The sequence below is a fragment of the Mirounga angustirostris genome, unplaced genomic scaffold, assembly GCF_029215605.1.
Source record: "Mirounga angustirostris isolate CCGP_5_RB_7025 unplaced genomic scaffold, mMirAng1.0.hap1 SCAF_7, whole genome shotgun sequence".
Taxonomy (NCBI): domain Eukaryota; kingdom Metazoa; phylum Chordata; class Mammalia; order Carnivora; family Phocidae; genus Mirounga; species Mirounga angustirostris.
In genome coordinates this window covers 15324487-15334642 of record NW_026991715.1, presented here as the reverse complement: position 1 = coordinate 15334642, position 10156 = coordinate 15324487, and positions in this window count along the sequence as shown.

The following is a 10156-nucleotide window of genomic DNA, read 5'->3' as shown; positions in this document are numbered from 1 at the left end:
TGGGCTCCCTGGTGACCCCTGGAGGGTTGTTGGCGGCAACAACCCAGCAGGGACACATGCACTATGGTCTCAGTCTTCCCGTCAGTGAAATGGGAATGGAGACGCTGTGCACACACTTGGAGGACTACATGCAGAGCCAAAGAGCTTCACTGTGGGAGGCTCTGTCCTGCCCCCGAGTCCTGGTCCCACCTCTGCAGGGCTGTGGTTAAGCAGCAGCACCCCCCACCCCAGAGACCAGCCGCGTGGACCTGGGCACGTACACCTCCCCTTTGAGCCTCAGTGGTCACATCTACAAACTGGGACATGAAACAGAATGGGGGGATAGTGCTCCCCTCCCAGGGGGTCGTGAGAATTCGGGGGCTAAGGCCTGGCCTGGGTGGGGGGCTTTTGGTAGACATGGGTCCTGCCCTCCCTCCAGGAGAGCCTCTGTCTGGGCGGCAGCCTCCATTTGCCGCCCGAGGCTCAGGCCCGTCGGGGAGGGAGAAACCCCAGCCTTGCTTGCCCAGCATGGCCTCTCCAGTGGCCTGGACTGCCCAGAGCCCCACCTTCGTGTCCCCCCACTTTGGGCCAAGGGCAGCCTTGCTTCTGTCCCCTGGCCGAGCATCTGGACCATGCCCATGATCCCACGACCCCAGATGGAGACATTGAGGCCCAGAAAGGGGCCTGTCAAAAGCAGGTGGGTGTGCTTTGATTTGTAGGGCGTGGAGGGAAAGGTGTGGAGCAGGAGGGGCAGTCCTGAGGGTCCCGGCAGGAGGGAGGCCAGGCCACTCTGCTGAGTGTCCTTTGGCTGCTGCTGGCCAGCCCATGCCAGCAAGAGGGGTGGGGTCAGAACTGGCAGCCCCGGCCTAGAGCTGACTCCAGTAAAGACTCATCAGCCCCCAAATGCCCCCAAGCAAGCAGATTCTCTGCGTGATAAGAGACTCAAGGGCAGGAAGCAGGAGACACCCGGACAATGGCCAGACACTGGATGGCGGCTTGGCCAGGAACAATGCCGGGCCAAATTAGGGGAGGGGAAGGTGGCGCCTGGCAGGGGACGCTGGAAGGGCTGGACCCTAGCCAGGCAGCAAAGGTGGGTGGACGACGTGCCTTCCCCAGGCCCATCCCAGCCCTTCACACTCCCACAGCTCCACCCTCCCCAGGGCCTTTGCACATGCCATTTCCTTTGCTGGCCACACTCTTCCCCCCACCTCCTCCTGGCGAGCCCCTCCTCTTCTGGGCTCAGCTCCAAGTCACCTCCTCCAGGAGGTCTCCCTGACCTGCTGGTATCAGGCCAAGCCCCCCTGGACACAACTGTCACTCCCCAGATTTCCCTTCAGAACCTCATAACTGGATAACGTGAGGCTGGATTTGTCATTTAATGCCTGCCGCCCTCCCTCAGACACTGGGAGCTCCGCGAGGGCACAGACCATGTCTGTCTGTCTGTCTGTGAACCTGCTTAGGACCTGCCACATCGCAGGTGCACAACAAACGTGGGCCGAGCAAGTAAGTGAGCAGCAGGTTGCTTCCCTCCACCGGCGAGGGGCACACGTGGCAGGCACGGCACTGAGCACACCGTAGAAGTAACAGCCACCAGAGCCACGATGAGCTGAGCTCCCCGATCGGCCCCACGTCTCCCTGCCCTGGGCCGGGGGGCCTCTGTCCACACCGAGTGAGAGAAGGGCCCCCAGGGGCCAGGCTCAGACCTGCCCCCTTCCTCCTGACCCTGGAGGGTACTGGGCAGCTCCTGGCACACAGCAGGGCCTCTGTGAATGGCCCGGGGTACCACGACCTCTGCCCTGAGTGAGAGAATGATTCAGAGAGGGAGAGAGCCATGAGGGCTTTATGAGAGGCGGAGTGGGACTCGGGGCAGGCGATGGCTGGGCATAGCTGGTAGGGGATTCCAGAGGGACAGGCGAGGGGGCACCAGGGAGTGGGGGACCCTGCTATCCTCGTCCTGGAGCCCTGGGGTGCTGGTCAGCCCCGGATCAGCCCCTCCCAGCCTTTAGCAGCCCCTACGAGGGGGCACCCTGGAGCTCCAAGGCCTCGGTTTCCCCATCTGGGCCATGGTGGCCCCAGTGCCTCCTGACTACCCTCACTCTGCATGCTGGGCTCCGTCTCCCTGCTGACCCAGAATGCACACTCACATCACAGCCCCAGCAGGGAGGAAAAGACACAGCCGCTATGTGCCAAAGGCTGCCAAGCGCCCAGCCAGGGGGAGAGCTGGCCTGAGGCCGTGTGTCCCGGTTCCAGAGCTGCCCCTTGCCAGGTGGGGGCTGAGACTTTCTGTGCTGACCTCGCCATCAGCGAGTGGCTCCAGATGTGGGCCGGGGATGGCGTGGGGGTCGTGGGAGGGCTGGCTTGAGACCCCCCAACGACCTGGGATTGCCCACAGCTGGGCCGGGCTGGGTGCTCATGCTGGTGGGGGGGCGGCGGGAGAAGAGCGGATGGGGGGGCTGAGAAGAACACTGGACTGGGCACCCGTGTTCTCCCACTGGCACCCTCCCCAGGGGCTCTGGGGGCTTCCTCCAGTCTGAGCCAGCCGGGGCACGGATGCCTGGCTCCAGGATGCCTGTGGAAGGTGGGTGCCCTCCCAAGAGATGAGGTCATGGATCCTCGAAAACTGTCCCAAGGGTGTGTCAGATTCTTCCTGAGTCCATCCCCCCAGGGCTGGGCCTGTTACCTCACCTCCAGCACCCTTCTAAGTCCTCCTCATTCTTCAAGACCTGCTTGAGGTACCACCTCCTCCAGGAAGCCAACCCTGACAATGCCTCATCCCACTGGATGAGGGGCTGAGTGCTGGTGAAGATCCTCAGCCTAACTGGGTGGAGACCCCGTTGCCCCCTCTCAGCCTGTGACAGTCAACAGCCCAGGACAAAACCACACAGCCAGGAGCTTAGGTGAGGCTTAGCCGTAGGGGTCTCAGCATTGTGACTTATGATCTGAAACTATCCTGATGCCGCCATATACTGTATGCCGTTCACCATGGAATCACAGACGGGCCCACTCAGACTCCGTAGGCTTCTGGGGACCCTTAAGGGTACCTGCCCTGTGGAGTCACAGAATCAGTACGCTTGAGCAAGCCAGGTCGGACTGCACATTCACTCACAGATTCATACTCCAGAAGTTATTACATTCGCTCCCTGGGAATCCCTACCTGTGAGACCTCTAAGAGGTCTCTGGGAGGTGATCAGGCTCCCCTTCCACCCCAATGGGGGTGGGCCTGTCTGGGTCCTGGTGCCCTAGGCCTTACCGGAATCCGATGTCGGGACCAGGTCCTCACCTGCCAGGTCTCTCCGAGTCCAGTGGGAACAGCGGAGCGGGGCCGGCCCCAGGAAACCGGGGTGGGAGACTGCCGAAAATTAGGCAGGGCGCGCCTTTTCTGTTAGGATCCTTCGTTCCATCATCGCCCCACTGTTGCCCCCAAACCAGTGGCAACAATGGACCAGCGTGGTTGGGTTTCCCCATCAGGGAACCAAATGTTAAGGAACCTGGACTGGATCACAGGATGGAAGAACCAAGCAGCACCCGGAGATCTTGGAGGATAGGAGGTTTATTTAACATCCCCCGGCTCAGAAGAGTGATCTCCAAAAGTCCGAGCCCCGAGCACAAAGGGGGCAATTTATACACTTCTACTTCCGCATACTTAGCACTTTTGGCGCATGCGCAAGGCGGGGCAGGGAGAAGAACCCAGATTGGAGCGCGCGGGAAGCAGAGCAGGGAGAAGAACCTGAAAGAGCCCTGGGGTAAGGACTGGGACTCCCTCGCTGACTCGGTTGGCCATCTTAGGATGCAGATTTTCCTTATCATTATGGATATATCATGTTTTGTTTATCTGTTAGTTTATTGATGGATATTCACGTTTTTCCCCCTAGTTTTAGGATACTGTGAATAAAGCTACTGTGAACATTTAAATACACATTTTTGTGTGGACATATATTTTCATTTATTTTTGGGGAGGAGTAAAAAGCCTAGGTCCGAAGGCAGGTATATATTTAACTTTTAAGAAACTGCCATAAAATTACATTTTAAAAAAGATTTTATTTATTTATTTGACAGAGAGAGGGAGGGGAGAGCACAAGCAAGAGGAGGGGCAGGCAGAGGGAGAGAGAGAGAGAAGCAGGCTCCCCGCTGAGCCGGGAGCCTGATATGGAGCTTGATCCCAGGACCCTGGGATCATGACCTGAGCCAAAGGCAGATGTTTACTGACTGAGCCACCCAGGCGCCCACCATTTTACATTTTTAAAAATATTTATTTATTTGAGAGAGAGAGAGGGAGAGTGCACACAGGTGGGGTGGGGTGGGGGACTGGGTGGTGGGGCAGGGAGAAAAGGACAGAAGCAGATTCTCTGCTGAGCCAGGAGCCTAACACGGGGATCAATCCCCAGAGCCTGAGATCATGACCAGAGCCAAACCAAGAGCCCAACCCTCAACCAACTGAGTCACCCAGGCGTCCCTACCATTTCACATGTTTACCAGCAGTGAATAAACACCATTTAGGTTTGTACTAACATTATATAGTTTGGGAAGAAATGACATGTTCATCATATTTGTTTTTTACAAAGACAAATGCTGTTCATCTTCAGTTATCAAATCTTTCATATCATTCAGTGAAGTTTTACTTCTTTTCATCATATAGGACTTAATTCTGATTAAGGTTAGTCCTAGGGATTTTATGTTTCTGTTATGAAAGGAACTTTTTGTAGCTTATGTTTTAACTGCTTACAACTATCATTTAAAAACAAAACAAAACAAAACAAAACACTTTATTTTCAGAATGGTTTTTGATTTAGAGAAAAATTGTAAAGCTAGGACAGAAAATTCCTTTACATCCAGCACCCAGTTCCCCTATTATTAACACCTTACATTATTATGGTATATTCGTTACAATTCATAAGCTAGTATTAATACGTTATTATTTACTAGAGTCTACATTTTATTCAGATTTCCTTTGTTTTTACCTAATGTCCTTCTTTTATTGCAGGATCCCATCCAGAATATCATACATTTGTAACTTTGTGTCTTTTGGCTTCTCTTAACTGTGAGAGGCTCTCAGACCTTTTTTGTTTGGTTTTGTTTTTAATCACCTTGACAGTTTTAAGAAACACTGGTCAGGTATTTTGCTGCAAGTTCCACAGCTGGGAATTTGTTAGATGTTTTTCTCGGATTAGACTGCAGTTATGGTTTTGGGAAAGGAAGAACCCAGAGAACAATTGCCATTTTCATAATATCATCTCTCATCATGACTTATCACTGTTAATGTTGACCTTGACCATCTTGCTGAGGGAACATCTGTCAAATTGTTCCACTGAAAAGGTACTCTCCCTCCAGTCCCTTTCCATACTGTATTTTTTTCAGGAAGTCACTATGCACAGACTACATTTAAGGAGTGGGGAGTTATGTCTACATAAATTATTACATATCTACATAAATTATTTAGGATTCTTCTGCATGGGGGATTTGTCTCTTTCCCCCAATTTTATTTATTTATTTATGTCTACATAAATTCAGACTTTTATTTATATGTTGAGTTATTTATTTTGTGGCTCAAATTGTTCTAATTTTGGCTGCTGCATTCTCTTTCAGTTGGCTCCTTTGTCCCTTCTACATATGTCCATTATTGTGTATGTTTTAAAATTACTTTTATTTTTATCACTTCCTTACTTTGTGGCACTATAAAATGCTGTGTAGTTCATTCTGAGGTGTTTTTTTTTTTAAGATTTTTTAAAAAACGGGGTGCCTGGGTGGCTCAGTCGTTAAGCGTCTGCCTTCGGCTCAGGTCATGATCCCAGCGTCCTGGGATCGAGCCCCGCATTGGGCTCCCTGCTCGGCGGGAGGCCTGCTTCTCCCTCTTTCACTCCCCCTGCTTGTGTTCTTCTCTCACTGTGTCTCTCTCTGTCAAATAAATAAATAAAATCTTTAAAAAAAAAAAGGATTTTTTAAAAAACTTATTCGAGAGAGAGAGAGAGAGAGTGAGGGTAGGAGCAAGGGGGAGGGTCACTGGGAGAGGGAGAAGCAGACTCCCCACTGAGCAGGGGACCTGATGCAGGACTTGATCCCAGGACCCTGGCTGGGATCATGACCTGAGCCGAAGGGAGACGCTTAATGGACTGAGCCACCCACACACCCCTGTGTAGGTTCATTTTGTATATTTCCTGTCCCAGTCCTAGAATTGTCCCTTTCTCCAAGGATCCCTGGTCCCTTTTATTACTGAATAGCATTTGAAAGCAAGATGTGGGTATCAGTGTGCTTATTGCTATGGGGATATTGTTGCTCCCAAGCCCAGTCAGCTGACAGAACAAGGAAATATATGTGTTATACTGTGCACATACATATCTACAGGTATTTCTCTGTATCTACCATCTGTATCCATCTTAACCTAAACATGAATTTATACTGATGTCTCCAATTCTGATCCATTACCATATGTATCATTCAAACCTCTACCTCTTGTTTCCTGTTCTCACATATTAAAATTCCTTTCCAAAGATTTCTTTTCTATAAACCTTAGTGGCTTTAATTACATATTTTAGAATTTTTTTTTAGTCCTCAGAAACCATGTCTTCTGAAAACTAAGTAGTAATTGTGAATTGTCTGTTATACCAGCATCCTTTAGATGTGCAAATTTATGAATATATTTCATAATTTCTAGAGGATATGACTTTTTCTTTTCTTTTTTCTTTTTTTTTTTAAAGATTTTTTATTTTATTTTATTTTATTGAGAGAGACAGAGAGAGAGCATGAGATAGAGGAGGGTCAGAGAGAGAAGCAGACCCCCTGCTGAGCAGGGAGCCCGATGCGGGACTCGATCCTGGGACTCCAGGATCATGACCTGAGCCGAAGGCAGTCGCTTAACCAACTGAGCCACCCAGGCGCCCCTCTTTTCTTTTTTTCATTTAAATTTCAATTAATTAACATATGGTGTGTTATTAGTTTCAGAGATAGAGTTCAGTGATTCATCAGTCTTATACGAATGATACCCAGTGCTCATTACATCACGTGCCCTCCTTAATGTCCATCACTCAGTTGCCCCATCCCTCCAGGATATGCCTTTTTCAATTTTCTAATGTAGCACTGACACAACCAAATATCTTTCAGTTTCTCTAATAAGAAGCCAAAAATAGATCAATCTATGCTTAGTATTTAATGTTTCAGTATTTTATCTTATTTGGAAATGATCTAGAAATTTAATTGTAAGCACAAAGAGTTAGGGGTCCCTGGAAAAAGAAAGATAAGACATAGCTTCCTTGACATCAGAAGAGTCACTTCAGGCTCCCTGCCTCTTGTGGTCTGGGTCTGACCAGCACTACTGGCCGAAAGTGTATTTCTTGCAGAACTTCCTGGGATATATAGAAATTGCAAAAGAATAGACCTCAGCAGTCTGAAATAATTTTAAGGGAACGAAAGAATGTAAGAACAAACAGCCACTATTAGGCCCGAGATAGCCTAATCATATCAGGAACAATAAATCAGTGGTAAAACTCCCAATTGCTCGTTCAGAAGTAAAGATCTCCCTGCAGCACATTCCTGAGTTATCTTTGCAGGATTTAAACCCCTTTGAGCACCCAGATACTGGCCCAACTAAAGGCAGAGAATTGATGGTGCTGACCTTTGTGGGCCCTGGTGACTTTGATCAGGCTCCATCAACTTAAGATGACTTTTGCCCTGGGATGCCTGGGTGGCTCAGTCTGTTAAGCGACTTGCCTTTGGCTTAGGTCATGATCCCAGGGTCCTGGGATCTATCCCCACACTGGGCTCTCTGCTCAGCAGGGAGCCTGTTTCTCCCTCTCCCTCTGTGATCTCTCTTGCTTTCACTCTCAAATAAATAAAATCTTAAAAAAAAAAAGATGACTTTTGCCCCAATTTTATGCTAAATTCTCCCATTGCTCAAGTCCCTTCATGAATATGTATACACCCAGTTACCTTAAAAGTTCCCCAGTTTTGTTGTTTCAGGAGACAGACATAACGTTGGGAAATATCCCTAGTGGTCTCCTTTACTTGTTTCAGGTAAAACCGTTCCTTTTCCTATTTTTCGGTTTGGTTGTATCTTTTGGCTCAGAGAGGGGAATACGGTTCTGGGTAACAGTGACTATCCATAATTTAATTTAACTTAGTCAAACTCTAATGTTTTAAGTTACCAAAAAGATTTGGGGAAACTATTTAAGTAGACATAAATATTACTGAAAACTTCATTTATAAACTTAGATTTTGCTTACATCTATTTAATTCACTTGTTCTTAAAAATCATTTTTAGATTACCTATAAAAATTATATTAAACATGAGACAAAATCAGCCATTATCCCAAGTTATTATTTTTGTGGTTAAAGGATCTTTTAGGACTTTAAATGAGCTTATTTAGCTAGCAAACTCAGGAGGACTAAAAGCTTTACATTTAATGCTGACAACTTTAAAGACACGTCTCTTTTAATTAAACCATCAACCTTAAATGAGCTTTCATATCGAATATTTTTCCAGATCACTTGAACTTGAAACACATTTGGGTTAATTTCTATCATATTTCTGATAATTCTTATGAATACTAATTTATATAACCACTTGTTTAAACCGTTAACCTATTAAATGTAATTCTTTTACAAGTTAATTTTGGCAATACCATCCAGAGGTAAAAAATTTTACACATCTACTGTCATCAGCTAGACCCCAAGACCTGACCTTTACTTCCCACCTGCTTGTACTCACTGACCTTTGTCCCACAGTCTTCCTTAGGCTCTTCTTTCCAGCTTATCCCTTATAACTCAGGGTAAAAGGAAAGCAAAACCACTCCTCTAGCATCAGCACCTGCCCTGACATGACCTCCATCTGGCCCAGGCCACCCAGACCAGTGTGATCTTAACCCCTGACCCCTGCTTGCACAGATGGACCAAAGAGTGACCTCTAGAATGAGGATGACTACCTTCACCTCATTTAGTACTAGACCTCCGCCCAAGGAGGACACGCCTCATCTGCATAATATACAACGGGTGTATAGACATGTTTCCTTGAGGCGCATGCGTGACCTTATGCCCACCTCTGCACAGGATGACCAGGCTTCCCCATCTAAATATTCATCCTAACACCAAACAAAAGGAATCCAGCCACCCTTGCGCAGAAAGTCATGGCTTTGAAAGCTATTCCCCGTGATCTCCTTATTTGTTGCAAATAAATTTTCTCTGTGAGACAATTCAACCTGGAGCAGTTTCTGACTCACCAAGGAGTGAACTCACGTTGGTTCGGTGACATTACCACACATATATAGACACATATGAACATATAGATGCAAACAGAGACCTTATGGCTTTGGCTTTAAATTTAAAGCCATGACATAAAATAGGTACAAAACTCATATAAAAGAAGTTGGTCCCAAATGACTTTCTCTGGCAGATGGATATAAGTTAAGTTTACTTGTCTAAATATCTAAAACTTTTTCTATTTAATATGTGTGGAGAAGATTTTTAAGATTTGTATTTGTCCCTGCAATTAATCTTGAGGAGGTTGTGCTAGAGTTTGGGCACAAGAGTCCCTTTGGTAGTTTTTATTTTAAAAAGGCCTCTTTTCCCTTTTCCCCACTACTGTCTCAGGCCGTTGGGGCCTATGTTTCTATTTCAAAGATATGACAAGATTTATAACTTCAAGGGACAGAGAAAGAAGGCAAGTTCCTCCAAGAAGGACTTTGCTTTCCTAGTCCGATAATTTAAAAACCTTTTGAGATAACAGATGTTTTGCAATTGGAGAAAGGAATAGTTTAATTTTGAATTGCCTCTAGAGCTGACTTTTGCCTTGCAAAAGATTTGTAAGATAAGGACAGTTACTCTCAATTCCTCAAAAAATTGGGCTGTAATTTAAATAACATAGGTTGATCCACCTCTCCAAGTACATCATCTTCAATTTGCTTCTTTTCCTCTGGGTACAACGTTGTAACTTTAAATATTTCTGGCAGTACTGACTAATTCCTCCTGGGTGTAAGAGCGGTCACCAAAGAGGGTGCAAAGGATACTAACTTCCCTTCAGAGTCACTTCCAAAGATAGCCAGAAGAAAGAACCAATAACCTGCATGTCCTAGGCAGGCAAAAAGCCAAGCCCTTTCATGTAAAATAAGACAATTGCTATCCCTGGAAGAGAAAAGATCAATAAATTATGGGTCTGAATTTGGAGGGGAAGAGACAACTTGAAATTTTCTTT